The sequence below is a fragment of the Hemitrygon akajei genome, chromosome 17, assembly GCF_048418815.1.
Source record: "Hemitrygon akajei chromosome 17, sHemAka1.3, whole genome shotgun sequence".
Classification (NCBI taxonomy): domain Eukaryota; kingdom Metazoa; phylum Chordata; class Chondrichthyes; order Myliobatiformes; family Dasyatidae; genus Hemitrygon; species Hemitrygon akajei.
The window spans coordinates 63,016,345-63,039,070 of record NC_133140.1 but is presented as its reverse complement, the minus strand read 5'-3'; the positions used below and the strand labels follow the sequence as shown (position 1 = coordinate 63,039,070).

The 22,726-nt window shown below is 39.9% G+C and overlaps 1 long non-coding RNA gene across 1 annotated transcript in view; it reads left to right on the top strand.

Annotated features, from left to right (window-relative positions):
• The first annotated feature begins 299 nt into the window (after positions 1 to 299).
• Positions 300 to 22,726, top strand: part of LOC140740781 (uncharacterized) — a 124,097-nt gene continuing 101,670 nt past the window's right edge. The window contains exon 1 of the long non-coding RNA XR_012101923.1: positions 300 to 427. This is a non-coding gene — a long non-coding RNA (uncharacterized lncRNA). The remainder of the gene's footprint in view (positions 428 to 22,726) is intronic.

Here is a 22,726-nt window from a genome sequence, read left to right as displayed (position 1 = left end):
AAATGAAAATCAGTCATTTCTACAATGGATGTCTGGTCTGCCTTTACGTGCTTGTTAAAATTTCTCCCCTCTCCTGTCATTCTCAATGGAAAATTCCAGAAATAGCAAGGGGGAATGCTAAGAGTCCATGAAATCAGCTGCTAAAGACATTTCCTGCTCCAGTCAGCTGGAGTAGAGCTCAGAAGCTGGTATATCCCTGGCAATAAACCTTGATTCCCGAATGTGAGAATTTTCACCATGCGGGAAATTGGCCCCTGTCTGGAGTTAACTCATATTCACGAGCAACTGCTCAGCTGTTGAAACTCACCACCACTTGCAGACGTGTCAGGTCACCAGGTTTCCTTAAATTTCAGGATTTGCACTTCACTGCTAAGGCTGTCCATAGCCAGGATATTAACAATGCCCATGGTACCAAGAGCAACTTTTGGTAAGTGGATCCACTAATCATCATTGACGACATTCAAGTCATTCTAACTATTAAATAAAAAGTTGGAAAAAGTATTGAAGTTTAAATTAAAAGAAATTTGGAGACAGTTCTGACTGTAATATTGTAATAAGTTAAGAATAATTTTAAAAATATTCAGGAACAAGTATTATCTTTTGTAAGAATTCTATTTTCATAAACATAGTTTGATAAAATCCATAAAGCACTAACAGTGGTACCCATAGTAATGACATTAAAAGTTGTATATTTAAATGCTTTGAAGTGTTAGGGAGGTAGGATATATTTTGTATTGAAGTCTTATGCAATACCTGAAAGTAATGTCATGCATTTGGCCATCTCTCAAAGGCATAACTCTCATTCAACATTCTTGAATATGATGATCATGCTCCATGAAGTACGTCTCTTTTACCACAGCAATGCCTTTTAGTAATTCTCTTTCCTGTGACTTCAAGTCTAAATTATGAGATGCAGACTGGTTTTATAAAGGACCTACTTGGAAAATTCCTTTGCACGTTTTCATGGTCCATCCAGATTTAAAAGGGCCTGGGCTATCAATGACATGGCAACAGTCTTAAAGTACATCTTGTATTTGCTTCAACAACATTAATCCAACGTTGATCATTTACTATTTAAATCTAACCAAGAAACTGGCACAAACATACAATGTTAACAAGATAAATGGTACACCAAGTGCTTATTTAGTTCACTCACTTTGCATCCAAATAATTTGAAATTTCACATATTTTGGAGGATGTTGGAAATTAAGAATGATCACACATAATAATGTGAATGTTGTATTTCATGTCCTTCTTCACCACACCATCAGGTGATTTAGGAGCAGTGTAAAGAATAAAGATAAACAGAAAGAGAATTAAAGCCGCCACTTTCTCAACGTGCTTTTGTTCTCTCTCATTTTCCCATCACGCTCACTTTAAGGTCGGGTGAACTAGTTCGTCGAGCATTGAGCACAAGTAACCTCGTAAGACAGATTTTGTTTTCTATAAACATTTCAAGTTGCTAACTACTGAAGGTGCAAACTATTTCAGTTTGTAGAGGTGCAAATTCAGTGCTAACCTCAGGGCTCAGAACAAATTGATCAATAAAGGCATAGGGGAAGGAGAGGGAGTCGGTTTGAGTGGTGGCTATTTAATATGTTGAGGCATTATGGTGCTCATTTGAAAATATTGAGAGGAATTTTTTGAAAGAAAAGAAATGATGTTAACACTCATATTTTGATTTGGTAGTCTCCAACCCAATGGTAGTAGCATCGATTTCTCCAACTTCTGATAATCTCTCCTCCATTTCTCTTCCCTTCATTTTCTATTCCACATTCTAGTTACTCATCACCCTTTCTCTTCTCCTCACCTATCCATCAACTCCCTCTGGTTCCCTCTTCCTTCCCTTTCTTCCATAGTCCACTCTCCCCTCCTATAAAATTCATTCTTCTTCAACCCCTTATCTCTTCCACCTATCCCCTTCCAGCTTCTTATATCATCCCACCTTCCCCCCTCACTTGGTCTCACCTATTAACTGCCCGCTTCCTTCGCCTTCCTCCTCCACCTTCTTATTCTGATTTCTGCCCCCTTCCTTTCCAGTCCTGATGAAGGGTCTCAACCCAAAACATCAACTACTTATTCCCCTCCTTTGATGCTGCCTGGCTTGCTGAGTTCCTCCCGCATTTGGTGTGTATTGCTATGTTGTTTTAAAGACTATAGAAATAAAAATCCACTGTTCTATAACTACCTGAATTTTTTACACTATATATAATATCTTCCTGACTTCAGGAGCAAAATATCTTTTTTTTTAAATATTCAGCTGACTGAAGGGGCCTGTGATATTCTATCTGCAGCTTTACAGTTCAGAGAATTACTGAATATGCCAATCCACACTACTCTGTAACCTTTCACTGACATTTCCTCTGTTAGTTCTTCTATTAATGAATTGGAGTTGCCCTGAACCCCCAGTGGGAAGCTCTGCCTGAACAGAGTTTGTCTGGGTACGTAGCTCTAAATTGCAGCCCTGATTTCCCACCATCGCTCTCTCTGAAGCTGGCTCCCTGTTTATAGTGCAGGATTGGTGAATCTGTTCCGGTATCTTTCCACATAGAGTTATTGACTTGCTTTCCTTATTGCAGAAGATAACAAACTACTTGTCCGCTCACTACCCAATCAAGTGTACATCTGCCTCCAGTGAATCCTTCACCACTTGTTTTTCAAATGGCAGTTTAAAAAGCACTGCAGAAAGTTGTGTCATCAATAAAGACAAGATCTACCCTTGTAATGATGTCCATCACAGCACTGACTGGAGTTGGCTACACAACGTGAGCCCCATGTAAAAGAAAGCGAGAGGCAAACGCCATCAGGTGAAAGAGAGAGAGCAGAAAATCAAACTCATCGCTCTTTTATTCCTTTTTATTGATCAGTTTTTTTTCAATAAGATAGGCTCCAGGGAGCGTCCGCCGACCAGTTTGTAGGTGACTCCAGGTAAAATAAAGGTTTAATGAGACATGAGGCATGAAGTCCATGCTTCTTCTAGCAGTGATCATATGAGCAGCACACGCAAAATACTGGAGGAACTCAGCAGGGCAGGCAGCTTCTACGAAGAGGAACAATGCCCGGTCTATGAAGAGTAAATGTTTCGGGCAGAGTTCCTCCAGCATTTTGTGTATGTTGCTCTGGATTTCCAGTCCTTGCACAATCTCTTGTGCTAGTCATTATGTGATCTAGTCATATACAAATATAGCACTGCAAGCCTGAAAATTGTTTCAAGTGGTCAGTGAAACTGAATTTTGGAAGCTGAACAGTGCACATAACTGTTCTGTGCATTTAGCACATGAAAATGTAGATGGTGCCTTTCTGTTTATCATTGTTTCTTCAGATGCTCAGGAACTAGGTTCCACTTGGAAATTAGTTCAGAAGGAGCAGAAGGCATTTTATATTGTTAGACTTTCAAAGAGCTCCTGCAGAAGTTGCCATTGAGTGATGTTTCCTTTTAAAACTCCCGTGCCCATTGTGCCAAAACGAAGTGTTAAACCACAGAATTCTTGGAAGCCAGCCTGCCCACTCCTGAAATGTAAGGCAAAGGAGCAGTTAGCACTAACCATCAGAGTTAATTCTTTCAGAGGCATTCGGTCTTCAAGAAGTATTGACAGAGTTACATTGCCAGCTGCATACTCACAGTGCAAACAGGGTCAGCTCTGCCGGAGTCTTTAACACTCTGTTGCGAGGATGGATTTTATAGGAGGTTGCATTTCAGAGAAAAGCTAAGATTGGAATTCTGAAGCAAGTCACAGTTTTGCATATGTCGGCTGTTCATATGGACATGCAAGAGAGAATTAGGATCCCATATAATGTTCCTTGAATCATAGTTGGAATTTGGATCCTTATTGATTCTTTCCAAAATGGGAAATTAATTCGGTGTCTGGTCAGTTTGTCTGCAGCCTTCAATATGGAAGCCAAGCTCTATTTCCCTGGCACTTTTCAGTGTACCTCACACTGAGGTTGTCCCCTGTCCCATGCATATCTCAGGGTGGCTCCTGGGGAGACCATTATCATTCTCTGTGGCAAAAACATATGGCATCTCAACAGATTTTCAGCAGACCGGTTGAATATAATAAAGTACATATTTTCCGCCATGTCACTGACATTCTAAAATAAAGCCCAGACTGATCTGGGGTCAGTCTGCAATTCAATCTAGTGAGAATATCAGGGATTGGTATGAGATACTGATTAACATTTTGAATGGTGCCCTGATTTAGAGATCTCTCGGGTTAATTCCAAGCCCACTGAATCTGGAACCGATACTGACCGTAAACTTTAGCAGTGAAATATACTACGGTGCTGATTTAGCTACAAGCTGTCATTGGATGTGTACACACACAATTGTAATGCAAGCAGTTGTGGTCATCATGTTGGGAAGAGAGTTAATACAAGCAGTGGGAGAATTATCTTAGGCAATGATGGCAGTCTCCAATACTGCACCAGATGCTGGAGGAACTCAGCAGGTCAGGCAGCTTCTATGGAGAGGGATAAAGAGCCAAAGTTTCAAGATGAGACCTTTTACCAGGATTGGAAAGGAAGGAGGAAGAAACCAATTCATCACCCCTGCCCCACCCATCTTTCTCCCCATTCACCCCGTTTCACCTATCACCTTCCAGCTTGTACTCCTTCCCCTTCCCCACCTTCTTATTCTGGCTGCTTATCCCATTATTTCCAGTCTTGATGAAGAGTCTCAATCCTAAACGTCGACTCTTTATTTCTCTCCATAGATGCTGCCTGACCTGCCGAGTCTCTCCAACATTTTGTGTGGGTTGCTCTGGATGTTCAGCATCAGCAGAATCTCTTGTGTTTTTAGTATCCAATGCTGATTTGCTTCCAGATTTGACAAATTGGATAGCAATAGTGCCCAGAATCTTTATAGGTATTATTAGTCACCTGTAAGTTATCATTGACTGATTTGGCCACTGGCATGAACTATTGTTTGATGTTTGTGTGGGTCTTGTTCTGATGTGCTAAATCTCCAAAGAGCAGTGTTGTAGAAGAAGGGATCTCCCTTCACACCAAGACAAGCTTTCCAAGCATTGCTTTAGCTTCTATTTAACAAGATAGGCTTGACTGGAAGGTTAGGTCCCATGGAATCCAGGGAGAGCTGGTTATGTGAATTCAAAATTAGCTCTGAAGCAGCGGGCAGGCGGTGGGGGTTGAAGGTTGTTTCTCAGAGTGGACGGTGATAACTAGTGGTCCTTGTTGGTACCTTTGCTATTTGTTATTTATATGAATGGTTTAGATGCAAGTGCACAAGATTTGATCAGTAAGCAGATGACATAAAATTAGCAGGTGCTGTTGGTAGTGAAAAAGATTATCGAAGATTACAGCGGGATCTTGATCAGTTCAGGAAGTGAGCCAAGAAAAAGCAAATGAATTTCAATACAATTAAGGTATGAAATGATGCATTTTGAAAGTCAAACCAGGGTAGGACTTACACTATGAATGATAGGGCACCAGGTCTTTAGGTCTTACAGGTCTTTGAGCACTTCTGAGCATTTTCTGGCATTGATCTGCAGTACTGTCTCCTTATGATATCATCTAAGCATGTATTTGGAGCTGTCTTGGGCTCACTGGTGAAGCGGGACAACTCTCCCCTTTTCTTTTTCCATTAATCCGATCAGTGCGAGGCCCATCAGCTGTGCAGCTCATTGCCTCCTGCGAGTCTTCTGCAAGTGGCAACTGCAGTGTCTAGCTCAAGTGCTTTTCAAATAAACTACCAGCTCTTTACATGCTTATAAACTGAGCATTCATACACTTTTTTAGAACATTACATTTGGGCAATGAGAATGGAATATCAGGTAGCATGAACAGAAAATGCTGGAAAATCCCCTTATGTCAGGTTACATCTCCGGGAGGAGATACAGTGTCAACATTTTAGGCAAGAGAAGACACTCCGATGAAGCATCTCTGACCCAAAACATTGACTCTGTTTCTCTTTGCATTGATATGCCCTGAGCTGCTGCGTATTTTAGCATTTTTGGAATTTTTTTCTTTAGATTTCCAGTATCAGCAATTTTTTCCCCCCGGAATATCAGGAGTTTCATTCAGAATTCATAAAGGACAATGGTGACTCTTCTCCTGCAGTTCTTATATGAACTTAGAGCCCGGAAATTGATTCCTCTTGCATGGAATCTCATTTGCCTAATGAGAAGACAGTCCAGCATGCTGTGGTGACAAAGGACAGCAACACTGGCCTATCACTGAACTGTTGCATGGAACTCAATTAGAGATGTCATTGTTCAGAAGTAAAAGACACCATATGGCTGAAGCAAATGGAGCTTCAGTATGTTCGAACAAGTTAAAAACGCATTCAGCTCACGTTTCGAACTATGTTATAAAGCAGAAGGCAATATAGTGGGAACCTAGAATGATGTGATCTATGAGCAACTCTGACACAGAGATTGGACTGGAAGCCTGTGTCTCAGTCCAACAAATCTTTCCCTGCCACTCAAGCCAAAAGATCTATTTTTAAAGGTATTGTCTAAAAACTGGAGGATCACTTTAACCTGAAGCTACCGAAAATGGTTGAAATCTGAATGGGGATAAGGAATGCGAAGCAGAGTGAGATAGTTGGTGAGGACTTTGCTTAATTAGAGAACTTATCGTGCATATCGATATTCATGTCTCTTTAGATTGTGTAATAGGTTTCTGGGTGGAGTGTGGATGAATAAATTCATTCAAAACTGTTGAGTATGCAGAACCAGATCTTCAAACTTCCATGCTGTGTAGATGAAAATAGCAGATAAAAATGCCAGGCATTTTGTCTACCAGAGATGCCTGCTATAACTACAGTGTATATTCAAATAGTCGTGTAGACTATGAAACCAAGTCCAATGACCATGGACTTCACACACAACCAACCTCGTCAGTTTACAACAACAAAAATTACTGTTGACAAAAATGTCACATTTTGACAACCTGCTGATCCAGCTCTTCGACAAGCAATTTCTATGGAAATTCAAAGCAACGTTAGAAAGGAGGAAATCATTAACACGAGAAAGTTTGCAGATGCTGGATATCCAAGCAACACACACAAAATGCTGGAAGAGCTCAGCAGGTCAGGCAGCATCTGTGGTAAACTATGTATACCTGTCTGGACACGCCCCTCTGCTGACTGCTCCTGTGGCTCCTCCCACAGACCCCTGTATAAAGGCGATTGAGGCACTGCTCCTCCCTCAGTCTCCAAGATGTTGTGCTCCCTTTTTGCTGCTAATAAAAGCCTATCGTTCACTTCCAGTCTCCGAGAGTTATTGATGGTGCATCAGTATCCACAAATAAAGAATGGATGTTTTGGGCCGAAATGGCCACTGTATATTCATTTCCATAGATGCTGCCTGACCTCCTGAGCTCTTCCAGCATTCTGTGTGTATTGCAGTGGAGTGGAGGACTTCACAATCTGTCAGTTCATTCAGTCAATGAGGAAATTGAATGGTACAGCACCATGTCACAAGCAGTAACATAACAAAAGGACTTTCAAGTAGCATTACTGATTAACAACTTATGCTTTGATGTGAAAATTGATAAAGCTGCAGAGAGCTTAATAATGAGCCAGGATTCATGGTCCAGCAGGTTCAGACAGTTACTCTTGATGGAAAGTAGTGTCAAACTGTAAACCTACTCTGGTGAAATATTAAGGCGGATAGAATGCACAGTCAAGACAATGGACGTCAAGTCCAGTTTCTCATCAGTGTAACAAACTCCAAAAGCAGGACAACTTTAATGAGAAGAGCTATCTGATACGACTTTTATTGCAGCAATGTTTTCAGCCTTATCGTTCTAAAGTTGCACTGGGTATAATAGGCACATTTACATAAGACCAAAGGTAAAGACTGTTCAGCACAAACCAGATGGGTCTATACTCTCTAAACGTTAACAAGGAACTTGTTGAAGGGTCTCAGCCTGAAACATCAACTGTTTATTCATTTCCATAGATGGTGCCCGACCTGTTGAGTTCCTCAAGCATTTCGTGTGTTTTGCTAACGAACTGTATAGACTGGAAGAAACCAAAAAGAATAAGTAGACAGCATAAGTCTAATCATCTATGCCTTAAATGATGCATCAAGAACCCATCTGCTCTCTTAAGATTAAAAAAGATCTCAAGACATAACTTCACAGAACATCAGCACAGTTTTCCCTGTTGTTCTAGCCATAATTTGGTAAAGTGAATTATCTGTTTATAATCTCATTGGACCACCATGTTCCTGACTGTACAACAGTGTCTGGACTTGGAGAAAATTGCTTCATTGGATGTGCAGCTGATGGAGCTGCCCAGGATTGTAAAAAGGTGCTATAAATATTCATGTCTGTCTTTCATCAGCCTTCATCACAAAAGTGAATCCACTTGTGTTTGAAGAGACTGGATGTCAGTCCTTCCCAAGTCAAGACTGTGATGCCTGAATGACTACAGTTCTAACAACACTGAAGAAAGGCAAAGCAGTCAAGTTGATTATGAACCGACCTAAACATTTATTCCCTCCACCACTGACACATGGTAACTAGATTTTGTACCATCTACAAAATGCTCTGCAGTTACCTATCTAGGCTTCTTTGACAGCACCTTCCAAATCTACGACCTTTACCATCTACCATCAAGAAGCACTGAGACATCAGGTGCAAGGGAACATCCTCATCTGCAAGTTGCTTTCCAATCACATATCATCCTGACTTGGAATTATTTCAACATTCATTTATCGTCACTGGGTCCAAATCCTGTAATTTTCTTTTCCATGTATATTTAGGAGTCTTCTTGCCCAAATGAGCTGAACCAGCTCACCATCACCTGCCCAAAGGCAATGAGGGATGGGAAATAATTCTCACATCCCATAAATGAATGCACTTTAAAAAAAATTAGAACCATCCTTTAAATTCCACAGCAGCACATCAGTTCCTACACATAAAAAAACTGCCAGGAGTTAGCACAGTGTAAAACTGACACGTGGAATTAATATAGTACCTAACTTCAGGTCAGAACTGCAGACTTCGTTTGGTTCAAAATTCAGAAAACATTATGGTAGATCTGTTTGAAGGTCCACTTTATATGAAATCCATGAGACTTCTTAATTGAATCAATATCATCAAAACCTATGGTATTCACAATTATTCAGCAAGCCTTTTTTTAAATTTGTACCAGGTAACGGAATTTACCTCAAGGTTTGCCATGTTTTCAGTGACCTTTGTAGATGCTGCAGGAACATTTCAAATTCCTGCAGGACTTTTTTTAATTCTCTGGAGTGTTGGAAGTCATTGTCTGTCTGTCTGCCTGTGTAGCAGTCTGTGAACCTACTCATCTCAATCACTTGCATATGTCTTTATCAGATTGTAAGCACGGCTCACAAGTGCCCTATTCTAATCAACTGGCCGATTTCTTTTAAAAATGAAATGGTGGGAAACAGCAGGGTGACACTAATGATAAGATCAGAATTTTTTGGGGGTGGAGGGGAATGATTTTCACCATTCACTATATTGACTTCTTACTGGCTTCCAGGTACACTAGGCGCTAGATTTATCTGACTATGTTCAGATGTTTGATTTTATAATCAGAACCATTCTTCTTGAAACTAATTTGTCACTTAATGATGAAATGCATTTTATTTCATTTTAACTAAGCAAAAGGTGATTAAGTCTTTGTCATATTGCTATGTTTCTGAAAAAAAAATTGTACAGCATTTCAAATTCAGTTATGAGTATTAAATTTTCACCATGATAACTTAAAAATGGAGCTCTGACTGGACTTACATCCAAATATAATGAATTGTCACTTTAATAAATTGAGACTACAGTGCCAAATCTTAATAGAAATTAATGAGTGGTTCATAATTTAAAGCACAAGCAAAAAGAGAAGTATTTATTCTCTTGCTGCATTGTCGCTTCATGTCCATTTGTACTTCTTGGCATAGTGATTTTGACTGCTTCATGACTATTTTCCAAGATCAAGTTGATGAGGGATTTTGGTTAACCTTGTGCCCTGTTTTTTTGTTTGATAACGTTTGTTTAGTTCATTTGGAGCTTATATCTATGTAGGTCTCCTGGAATTGTAAGGAAATATCAAGAGCATGGTGGAATGCAGACTTGCTGCACGTGTAGTTAAGTGTTACCTGTGTCAGGAGAAGTATTGATCTGAATGTCGGTACTTACATTAACAATTGAAAAGTGAGAGTTGTTCTGACCCCATGTTCTTTACACTTGAGAGGGTCAAAATGAAGATTTAGGAGGTCACCCTCAGCACTTACTCATGGACAAATTTGTCTAGTGCAAGTCAAAAATAATTTAGATAAGTAGACAGCAGAGATATTTCATGTATCTTTTCTGCCTCAGCCTCGAGAACTGGATTGTGCCATAAATAATGTGTGCATTTTCTGAAACTTGACATTGTTAACTGCTTCCATAAAAGTTCCAAATGTACAGAGGAATTATTTTAAATACTGCATAACAATCTAAAAAAAAAAATCATTGCATCCTATTATTTTCTTTTATTCTGACTTCACTGGAATTCGTCAAATGAAATACGTTGTAGTGTCTCCTTCCAACCAGTAGGTGAAACTACCACTGCAAACTATTTTTGTATAATGAAAAGTACCACCAAAATATCCCAGGAATTCTTCAGTAAATTAGAAACTGCTTTCCCATTAAGCTGAAAATGTTATAGTGGCTATAATGTTTTCACTTCCCCAAACCAAAGATGGTTTAAACAAAGTCAATAACCCACACATCTTATCTTGGCTTTTTATAAGAAGTGTAGCGGGACCGTCTTAATGTTCATGTGCAAACGACCCAATCGCAAAGGGATCTGGGTTCAATAAAGACTCAAGGATTGTGTGCAGTAAACTAAAAAGAATTTTTAATTAATAAAACATTTGTATGAATATTACAAGAGCTTTCGTGGTAGTCATAGCGGCCATCGGTACTGCTAATGATTTTTTTTGTTGCTGGGATGGTTGGTGGAAAGTGGGAGGAAACAGTCATGTGAGCCATTGATTGCCGCATAGGTTTGTGTAAGTGAAGTACTTTTGCTTAGACACCAGCAGCTGGCTACCATTGCCATCTGTTTTCAATGCTGTGTGTTTTTGCAGTGCTTTGTGGTCTACATGAGATGCATCAGAGCAGACAGGAAAAGACATGCGGTCAAAGAAAACTGGGAGTGACAACCAGTGTTCTGGTTACCATAATACATGCAACAACCGGGTACTGAAGTTCATGCTGGCATGGGCTAAATTCCTTTGCAATTACTGCTTCTCTCTCCCTTATTCTATCTCTCTCTCTCTCTCTCTCTCTCTCTCTCTCTCTCTCTCTCTCTCTCTCTCTCTCTCTCTCTCTCTCTCTCTCTCTCTCTCTCTCTCTCTCTCTTGCTTCTATCTCTCAGTTTCTGTCTCTTTCTCTCTCTCTCTCTCTCCGGCTCTGTCTCTGTGTCTCTGTATCTCCATTCTTTCACTCTCTCCATTTCTTCACCCTCTTACTCCCTCTTTCCCTCTCTCTTTCCTCTCCTTCCCTCCTCTTTCACACACTCTCTCTCTCTCGTATGTATTCAAGTATTTTATGAATTTAATATGACTTTTCCTTCTGTTACTTTACTTAAGATGTAATTCAAACTCACATTCAGTCAAGTTAATAGCATCCTTTAAACACTTTCACGTTTCTACAAGAATGTGGATATAGTTTAACCCTTTACGCCTGCACCAATTTGCCTGCTGGATGAGCTCACTGTGGCCTTTTTCAGCTCTTCAGTCTCTCAGCAAGTCTATGTTTCCCTCTTCTGCGTTCATAACCAACAGCAGTGCTTGCCATCTGGTTCTTCAGATCTGAATTTGCAGTCCCAAAACTCTTCGCCTCTCCAACTCAATTCACTTTATCAGTCTCTGTTTGATTTGGTCAGATCCACCCCACCGGCATTGGGACTGAAGTAATTAGCGTTGCTTGCACATAGCCTCTTCATGACTGTCAGATGCACCTTTCAACGTACACAAACTACTCAGTCGGAATGTTAAACTGATAAAAGGAGTGTGGTTATGATAGTGATTATCAAGAAGAGCATGCATTCGAATGAAGGTGAGTGGCCATGCTAGATGTACAGGTGAAGGCTTGAGGAGATGCACAGAAAGTGAAGAATGAGTGTTTTTGCAAGGTCATTCAGTGCATGCCATAATGTGATGAAGTAGGCTACAGAAGGAAATGGGAGCACTGAGGTGAAGTGCATAGCTAGATGTTACTGTGCAAATTTACTCACCTTTTCTGACCTGATTAGATCATCATTTTTGTTTTTCAAAGGGCTTCTTGCCCAGAATTCCGCTGTTGACCTAGACTATCTACGTCCATGTATTCTAGGCGTTAGCAAATTAGTTCCTCCCATTGCAGGGACATGACACTGCATTTAGCAAGTTGTTACCAAGCCACAGTGCAGTTCTTTGAGCATCTGCAATGTATTGTACTCGTTCCAGAGTCCTCTGGTCCATATTTGATTTGGCTTTGTAAACATTCAGCTGGGATTGCATCATGTGAGAACTCATCAGAACCACTGCCACACGTCGGACAACAAGCACAGGGGCAAAATACTAATGATCAAGATGATTTTAAAACCCACCAAAGGAGCTGCTGGGTATATTTCCCATGCTCTACCAAATCCACCTCCTACAACCCCAACCCTTTCAACTGCTGGCAATGCATCTGAGATTTAACATCAGCACCTGACATCTGCTTTTTTAACTTGACTTTTTGATGATTGATGTTCCATAAGATGACATGGGATGTAACCTTAAACACAAGAGATTCTGCAGATGCTGGAAATCCAAAGCAACACACACACAAAATGCTGGAGGAACTCAGTAGGTCAGGTAGCATGTATGGAAATGAATAAACAGTCGACGTTACGGGTCAAGACCCTTCATCAGGACTGGAAAGGAAGGGGAAAGATGCCAGAATAAACAGGTGAGGGGAGGTGAAAGAGGACTACCTAGGACATGATAGGTGAAGTCAGGTGGGTGGGAAAGGTAAAGGGCTGGAGAAGAAAGAATCTGATAGGAGAGAACAGTGGATCTGGGGAGAAAGGGAAGAAGGTGGGACACCGGGGGAGGTGTTAGGCAGGTAAGAAAAATAGTTAAGAGATTGGGGTGGGGAATGGAAGCAGAGAGAAGGGGGAGGAGAAATCAATGTTTGTGCCATCAGGTTGGAGGCTACCTAGAGAAAATCCTTACCAGGACATCAGAGATGTCCTCCTTCTTCAAAGAATGGGGTTTCCATTGATGGTCCCCTCACCCATATCTCCTCCATTTCCCAGACATCTGTGCTCACCCCATCTTCCCACCACCTTAACAGGGATAGAGTTGCTCTTATACTCACCTACCACCCCATGAGCCTCCGTGCCCAATGCATCATTCTCTGAAAATTTCATCCCTCCCCACTAATCTCCCTCCTGGCACATATCTCTGTAAGCGACAGATATGCTAAACCTGCCTATTCTTCCCTCACCTTCATTCCTGGTCCCAAACTGTCTTTCCAGGTGAGGCAATACTTCACTTGTGAATCTGCTGGGGTCATCTATTGTATCTGGTGCTCCTGATGCGGCCTCCTCTACACTGGCGAAACCCAACGTAAATTGTGGGACCATTTTGTGGAACTCCTCCCTCTACCTGCAAAAAGTGGAATTTCCCAGTGGCCAGGCATTCTAATTCCTATCCCCATTCCCATTCTGACATGTTGGTCCATGGACTCCTCTTCTGCCACAATGAGTGCGCTGTCAGGGTGGAGGCCAACACCTCATATTCCATCGAGTTAGCCTCCAACTTGATTGCATGAATATTGGTTTCTCCTTCCAGTAATTTTTCCCCCTCCACCTTACCTCTTCTTTTCTCCACTCTGGCCTTTTACCTCTTTTCTTTGCCGGCCTATCACCCCTCCAGCCAGTACCTCTCTTTCTTCCCTTCCTCCCATGATCTATCCTCCTCTCCTCTCAGATTCCTTCTTCTCCAGCCCTTGACCTTTCCTGTCCATCTAGCTTCATCCATCACCTTCTAGCTTGTCCTCCTTCCCCTCCTTCCACTTTGTTATTCTGGGACTTTCCTCCTCCCCTTTCAGCCTTGATGAAGGGTCTTGGACCAAAACATCAACTGTTTATTCACTTCCATAAATCCTGCCTGGCCTGTGGAGTTTCTCCAGCATTATATGTGTGTTGATGGGATGCGACCTGTTATTAAAGTTTGTACTTCAACCCTTCAACCATCAGGATCCTGAACCAGTATGGATAACTTCACTGACCTCAACACTGAAATTATTCCATAACCTATGGACTAACTTTCAAGAATGTTACAGCTCATGTTCTCAGTGTTATTTATTTACTTATTTATTATTACTATTTTTATTATTATTTGATATTTTCTGTATTTGCAAAGTTTGTCTTATTGTGCACATTGTTTGATTGTTCATCTTTGTGTACAGTTTTTCATTAATTCTATCATATTTCTTTTTACTACTGTGAATATCTGTAATACAATGAATCTCGGTGTAGTATATGGTGACATATACGCATTTTGATAATAAATGTACTTTGAACTTTAATTATTGTTCATACTAAATGGGAAAATGTACCTGTCTATTTTGCCAGCAAATTGAATATATGAATTTATCAAATACTTTAACTGATAACTGTGTTAAACAGAGAGCAAAATTGAAGGTTTGGTCTCACCAGAGAATAAAGAGAAGAATGCCAGATTATATTGTTCTTCATAAACAGGAAAAGAAGCAATACGACAAGCTGCAAGTACAAAGGGCAGTTCAAGGAAAATCCTTGAGAAATCTAAAGAAATCCATGAAATGAAAATTAATCAATTAAACAAGATATAGCATTAAAAAGTACAATTTGTGAAATCTGAAGCAAAAGTGGCACTAAAGAGACAAATAATGTCATGTATTACACCACCCTGAAGAATTTTTGCACAAGGAAAGCTGATAGTTTAAAAGGTAGCGAAACATGAAAGAATGGTTATAAAAACAGAAATTAATTTATGATGAAGTATGTCTACCTTCTCACTAAACCACTGTTTAAAGCAGTGTGTTTGGACGTAGCACAATCTTGATTATTGTGCGGGGCTCAGTAAAGCCCAGTCAGATTCAGAAACTCATGAAATCTTGAAACCCATTACCGCTATCCCACCTGGTTACATTTGCTCTGTCATTTAGTAATGACACTAAAACCCCAGCCACTTTGTTAATAAGTAAAACAGGGTTGACATTCGGCTGAAGAAAATTATCATTAATTGAAAAGATTTTTTACATATGGGGGAATACTGAAGAGCTTTTTAAATCCTAGGATTAAATATTTCCATATGCAGTCACTGCCAAATACAAAAAAAATTGATAATTGCATTTGATTCCTATGTCTGACAGATTTTCCATATTTATGCAGTTTCCCATTTTCCCATGTAACTGCATTACATAAATTTACTGCTCTTTAACTCTTTACTAGTTGTGGTGGGTTTTGTGATGTTTTAATGTGGATTTTAACTGGAGACCACATGGAACAGAGGTGGTGGGGAATACTAGTGGTGGTTGCTATTGCTGCAGATTGAGCAAACTCACCCACAACCGTTCTTTAATTCCTTGGCTTTATTTACCTCCTGTCTGTGTGCAGTCTTATTCAAAGTGGGCACAAAGAGGCAGCTTCTTGATGGGTCTTGTTCACAGCGTGCAGGGAGAACACTTACACCTCGTGGAAAATGGCAGGCATTGGTGGGTGCTGGAGAACCTAAAGGAACCGGAGACAAATATTCCACATCAAACCGAAAGATGAAGTTGACTTTTGATTTTTTTTTTGTGCCTCCTCCTTAAGTTATTTAAGTAAATGCCCCATTCAGAGCGTGGTTGAGAGGCAATTGAGCTCTTAATGGACTAGGAACATGATTTTCATACACAACTAAAGCTCCCTACTGATTAAGGTGGGCACTTCACCCCCCACAAGCAAAATTAATGGTCCTAAATTTTTTATAGAGTGGGAATTCTGTAAGTAATTGACGTGTTCCTTTTAAACTGCCCCCACCAAGTTTCTGCCTACGATTGGGTCTCAAAACTCTCGCCGTAATGAACAGTTTAAATGTGTTTCGACTTTTGAAAAATGGAGTGGCAGCTGGAAAAACACTGCAATTAGTATTCCTATTAAATTTCCCAAAGCGGGAATGAAGCTCAAAGTTGAGGTTCAGACACTTCTTCCCGTGGTCAATGTGTTTAGATACATCTCACATTAAGGAATCAAGATCAGTCCTATTGACTTCCTGAATAAAGTGTGTCTGATCTGCAGTTTCAGAGCTTTGACAAAAGAGCCTTTCAAGTTCTGGTGCATCCTTCTTTTTCACTTCTTATACTGGATAGCTCGGCTGCTTGACATCTGTGGAATCACTGGTTTAGCAAACGTTGCTTTTAGACTTTTGTCTATTATTTAGATTCAATGAGCAAACACTAAGTTCATGATCTCATAAAATTAATGAAGATCAGAATTAGGCTTATTATTAGTGACACGTGTTGTGAGATTTGTTTTTTCACGGTAGTTCAATGTAAAGACATAAAAGTACTCTAAGTTACAAAATAAATAAATAGTGCAAATGACAAATAACGAGGTAGGGTTTATGGGTTCATGCACCATTCATAAATCTGATGGCTGAAGGGAAGAAGCTGTTCTTAAAACACTGAGTGCGCGTATTCAGGTTTTTGTATGCTCTCTCTCTCTCTGATGGTGGTAAAATAAAGAGAGCATATTCAGGGTGTGAGGATCTTTAGTGATGGATACCACCTCCTTGAGGAACTGCCACTTAAAGGTGTCCTTGATGGAAGGGGGGTTGTGCCCATGATGAAAGTGGTTGAGTCTTCCACCCTCTGCAGCCTCTTTCAATCCTGTGTATTGGAGGTTCCGTACAGGGCTGAATTGCATCATAAGACCAGAAGACAGTAAGACATGATCAGAAGTAGGCCATTCAACCAATAGAGTCTGCTCGTCTGCTCTGCCATTTCCTCATGGCTGATATGTTATCCCTTTCAATCTCAATCTCCTGCATTCTCCCCCTAACTTTTGATGCTCTGAGTGATGAAGAAACTATCAACCTCGGCTTCAACTTTACTCAATGACTAGGTCTCCACAGCCGTCCATGGCAATGAATTCCATAGATTCACGATTGGCTAAAGAAATTCCTCCTTGTCTCTTGTAAATGGAGGTTCCTCTATTCAGAGGCTGTGCCTTCTGGTCTCAGACTCACTCACATGCACTCCATCCAAACCTTTCAATATTCGATAGGTTTCAGTTAGATATCACCTCATTCTTCTAAACTTCAGTGAGTACAGGCCCAGAGCCATCAAACGCTCCTTATATGTTAACCCTTTTATTTCTAGAATTATTCTCATGAACCTCCTCTGCACTGTCTCCAATAACCATATATATTTTCTTAAATAAGGGGCCCAAGACTGTTCATGAGACACCATGCAGTCTGAACAATGCAGTACAAAGCTTCAGCAATCCAGCCTTACTCTTATATTCTAGTCCTCTCGAAATTAATGCTAACATTGTATTTGCCTTCCTTACAGCGAGTCAACCTGCAAGCTAATATTTAGGGAATCCTGCACGAGGACTTCAAGTCTTTTTGGACCTCTAATTTTTGAATTTTCTCACCCTTACTCCTTCTCCTCAAGCACATGACTATGCACTTCCCTACACAATAATCCATCTGCCACTTCTTTGCCCATTCTCCCAATGTGTATCAGTCCTTCTGCAGTCCTTCCTCAATACTACCTGCCCCTCTACCTATTTTTGTATCACCCGCAAATTTAGTCACAAAGCCATCAATTCTGTCATCCAAATTGACATATAATGTGAACAGAAATTAACCCATGAAGAACACAACTAGTCCATGGCAGCTAACCAGAAAAGACTCCCTTTATTCCCACCCTTTGCTTCTGCCATTTAGCCAATCTTCTATCAATGCCTGTACCTTTCCTTGTTAAGCAGTATCAAGTGAAGCATCTTGACAAAAGCCTTCTGGAAATCAAAGTAAACAACAGCCACGGACTTTCCTATGTCTATTCTGCCTGTTATTTCCTCAAAGAATTCCATTAGATTTGCCAATCGAGAATTCCCTTTAAGGAAACCATGCTGATTTTGGCCTACTTTATCATATGCCTTCAAATACTCCAAAACCTCATCCTTAATAATGAACTCCAACATCTTTCTAACCACTTAAATCAGGCTTAGTGGCCTATAATTTCCTTTCTTCTGCCTCCCTCCTTTCTTCAAAGTTCAAAGTAAAATTTATTATCGGAGTACATACATGTCACCATATACAACGCTGAGATTCTTTTTCTGTGGGTATACTTAGCAAAACTATAGAACAACAACTGTAAACATCAGGCACTGTAAACAGTAAACAAACTGTGCAGATGCAGATAATCACGGGCTCATGGACCTCTGGTTTCCCTCTCCTGAATCCTACCACCAGTTCCTAGGTCTTATTGACATTGAGTGAGAGGTTGCTGTTATTACACTACTCAGCCAAATTTTTGGTCTCCCTCCTGTATGCTGATTCATCGGAACCTTTAATACAGCCCACCACAGTGGTGTCGTCAGCAAACTTGAATATGGTGTTGGAGCTGTACTTAGCCACAGAGTCAGAGTGTAAAGCGAGTGGAGCAGGGGCTGAAGACCCATCACTGTAGTGCTCCTGTGCTGATGGAGACTGTGGAGGAGATGTTTTTGCCAATCCAAACTGACTGGGGTCTACAAGTGAGGAAATCCAGGATCCAATTGTGCAAGGGAGTATTGAGGCCCAAGTCTTGGAGTTTACTGATTAGTTTAGAGGGATTGATGGTGTGAAATGCTGAGCTGTAATTGATAAAGAGCATCAAGATGTATGCATCTTTGCTGTCCAGATGTTCCAGGGCTGTGTGAAGAGCCAAAAATTAAGCTTCTGCTCTAGACTTGTTGCTTTGGTAGGCGAATTGGAGAGGAATTGCCACTGAGGTAGGAGCAGATATACTTCAACACCAGCCTCTCAAAACACTTCATCACTGTGGGTGTAAGTACCACTGGGAAAGAGTGAAGTGACATTTGTAATTTTTCAATCCTCTGGAACCATTCCAGAATCTAGTGATCCTCTAAAGACCACCGTTAATGCCTTCATAATCCCTTCAGCTACCTCCTTCAGAGCTCTGGGGTGTAGTCCATCAGGTCCTGGTGACTTATTTACCTTCACTTCTCCCCCTGACATTCTTCAATTTCTGACATGCTGTTGGTGTCTTCCACAGTGAAGTAATGGAAAATATTTATTACTTTTGCCTGCTATTTATTTGTCCCCAATTATTACCTCTCCAGCATAATTTTCCAGTAGTCTACTATCCATTCTCACCTGTCCTTTATATATTTGAAAATACTTTTTTATATTATTGCCTAGCTTACCATGATATTCCATCTTTTCTCTCCTTGTAGCTGTTTAGTTGCCTTCTGTTGGTTTGTAAATGCTTCCCAATCCTGTAACTATTATTTTCTCTATTATATCCCTTCTCTTTTCCTTTTATAATGCCTTTGACTTCCCTTGTCAACCATGTTTGTCTCATCTTCCCTTTAGAATACTTCTTCATTTTGGGGATGTATCTATCCTGCATCTTCCGAATTGCTGCCAGAAACACCAGCCATTGCTGCTGTACTGTCATCCCTGCTAGTGTCCCCTTCCAATTAACTCTGGCCAGCTCCTCTCTCATGTTTCTGTAACTCCCTCCATTCCACGGGAATCCTGATACATTTGACTATCTTCTCCCTCTCAAACTACAGGGTGAATTCCATCATATCATGATCAAGGCTTCCCAAGGGCCCATTTACCTTAAAGTCCCTAATCAAATCTGGTTTATTATACAACACCTAATCCAGAATCGCCATTAACCTAGTGAGCTCAACTACAAGTTACTCTAAGAAGCCATCTCATTAGCATTCTTCAAGTTCCCTATCTTGGGATCCAGTACCAACCTAATTTTCCCAACCTATCTGCATATTGAAATCCCTCATCACTATCATTATCATTACCCCTTTTTACATGTCTTTGCTATCTCCCATTTCAATTTGTATTCCACATCCTGCCTACTGTCCAGGGGCCTGTATATAACTCCTATCAGGGTCTTTTAATCCTTGCATTTTCTTAACTCTACCCACAGGGACTCTACATCTTCCAATCCTATGTCACCTCTCTCTAAGGATCTTATTTCATTTTTTTACCAACACAGCCACCACAAGAACAAGTTAAAATGCTCTCCACTGTACATCTGTAGAAATTTGCAACAGTCTTTAGTGACATACTAAATCTCCAAAAACTCCTAGCGAAATAGAACTATTCATGTATATTCTTCGTGATTACATCAATGTGTTGCACCCACGATACATCTTCTGAGATGTTGATGCCCAGGATCTTGAGATTACTCACCCTTTCGATTACTGACCCCTCAATGAGGACTGCTGTGTGTTCTTACAACTTCCTCTTCCTTAAGTCCAAAATCAATTCCTTGGTCTTGCTGACACTGAGTACGAAATTGTTGTTGAGACACCATTCCACCAGCTGATCTATCTCACTGTTGTATGCCTCCTTATCACCATCTGATATTCTGCCTACAAGTGAGATGTCATCAGCAAATTTATAGATGGCATTTGACCCGTGCTCAGCCACACAGTCATGAGTATAGAAACAGTAGATATAGAAATTTAAACTTTAATCAAGAGCAGGCTGGGAGGATTTAATAAAGTGAAGTTACTTTGACAAATCTACATGAGCTTTCGAAGAAGAGAATTGGATTACCAAAGGGAATGTCGTGGATCAACCAGGGTTTCAGAAGATGCCTTTGATGTGTTCAGTGATGTACATTATGTTAAGTAAAGATGACCAAGAGCATTTTAGGTTTTTTTTAAGTCAAGAAACTGAGTACAAGAAGTGAGCAGGTCATGATAAGTATGTACCATCAACTAAAGATGCCACAGTTGAGGTAATAATTGCAGCATTTGGGCACCTAATAAAAGAAAGGGCAAAAATCCAAGAAGCTCATTCAACATTGATTCATCAAGATAACATCTAAAGTCGGTAACTATAATAAGGACAGAAGACCTAAGATCACTTCATCAGTAAAAAGGCATAAAGACATCTCATAGATCTTTCAAAAGTTATCAAACATTTTGATAATTGTAATCCAAAAGCTATGACCAAAGGTTTTCCTGTGCCTGGAGTAAACAGGAATGAATACTTCTTCCATGGGATGTCCATAACAAAAAGATTAGATGAATCTTTTCAACTAGATTGTTGTTGAAACCTGAAATGTGGTGCCAAAAGGAGAGGCTGAGTCAGATATTATTGCAACTTCTAAGAGAACATTGGATAAATACATTAAATAGGAGGAAGCTACAGGGCTATAATGAAAGGGCAAGGCTGTAGGATCAGTTTTGGATGTATGTTTTGCTGTAGACCAGTTAGGAGGTTTTGGGTTAAGTGCCTACTTTCCGTGAGCTTCTGTGGTGTACGACATCAAAATCTATTTGTATTAGCAACTACAGAGACATGTCAATTAATAGGACTGTGGTTTTTATCTTTATATGAGGCTTGTTGTAAATATTTGTAGTCCATAAAGACAAAAGATTGGACACCCTTTCCATATGCAGTTTAAGTAACCATAAAGTTTCAAAGTCAATGGGATAGAATGATCCTGTCCTTCACAATATTCCATTTTTAAGTGACTAGTCAAGACATTGGCAGAAAATAAGATATGCATGTTTACAGTGGAGGGAATAGATAATGAAAAGATCATGAAATATTTGAGTACTATTTAGCAGAGAACTGTTTTTCCTGACTGAAGTCTATGGAGAAATATAGCTTGTGGACTGTATTTAGTGGGTCCATCTATTCTCAAGATGGCTTCACAAAGTTTTTACTCAGAAACTTCCTAAACTAAATATTGACTGATAAAATTTTGAAGGTCTTGGGTAAGTTATAGCCACCTGAGGTTTACAAGTCCTTGAGCATATAACATCTGAGGTACTGAAGAATTTGTGTTTTTTGATAATTCTTATTCATTAGATTACAATTATTACCCTCAAACACAGTCAATATTTGTTTAATGTAATCTGCAATCAAACATCCTCTACATTTATTATTTATCAGAGTACAAATAGGCTAATGTTTTAAAAACTTTGTGATTATTAACAATGGAGTTTAGATTATAACTTTTGATGTCTACTTAAGTCTACTGCATGGAAATTCTTTAAAATTTCAGTGAATTTTTAAGTAATTTTTTTTATTTCCACTGGGAAAAATGAATACATGTTAACAGCCACTGACTGTGAAAATATTTTCTTTAACCTTAGTCCTCTTTTGGTCTTCAAACCTTTTCTGCTACTATTTGCCACTATATTTAATGATTTGATTTGCTAATGCCATCCTTAATCAAAACCATCCGAAGGTGGGTTTGTGCAAATACATCCAGGACTGGTGAAATTTGCCCATTGAGAACCAACAAGTTTGCAAACATGGTATCTAAGATCTGTTTCTCTTTGTTTAATGCCTGCCAATCTGTACTAAAGACCCTGAGCTATCTGAAATTGTTTTATTTATAGAAGCCTTCTCATAGGATCAACCAATATAATAAAAGCCTTTTTCAAATCTTACTTGTTTATAGCTCATTAAAACTTTGTGATCAAAATATTGTTTTAGTATTTAAGAAACTGAGAGCAACTTTGTAGTCATAC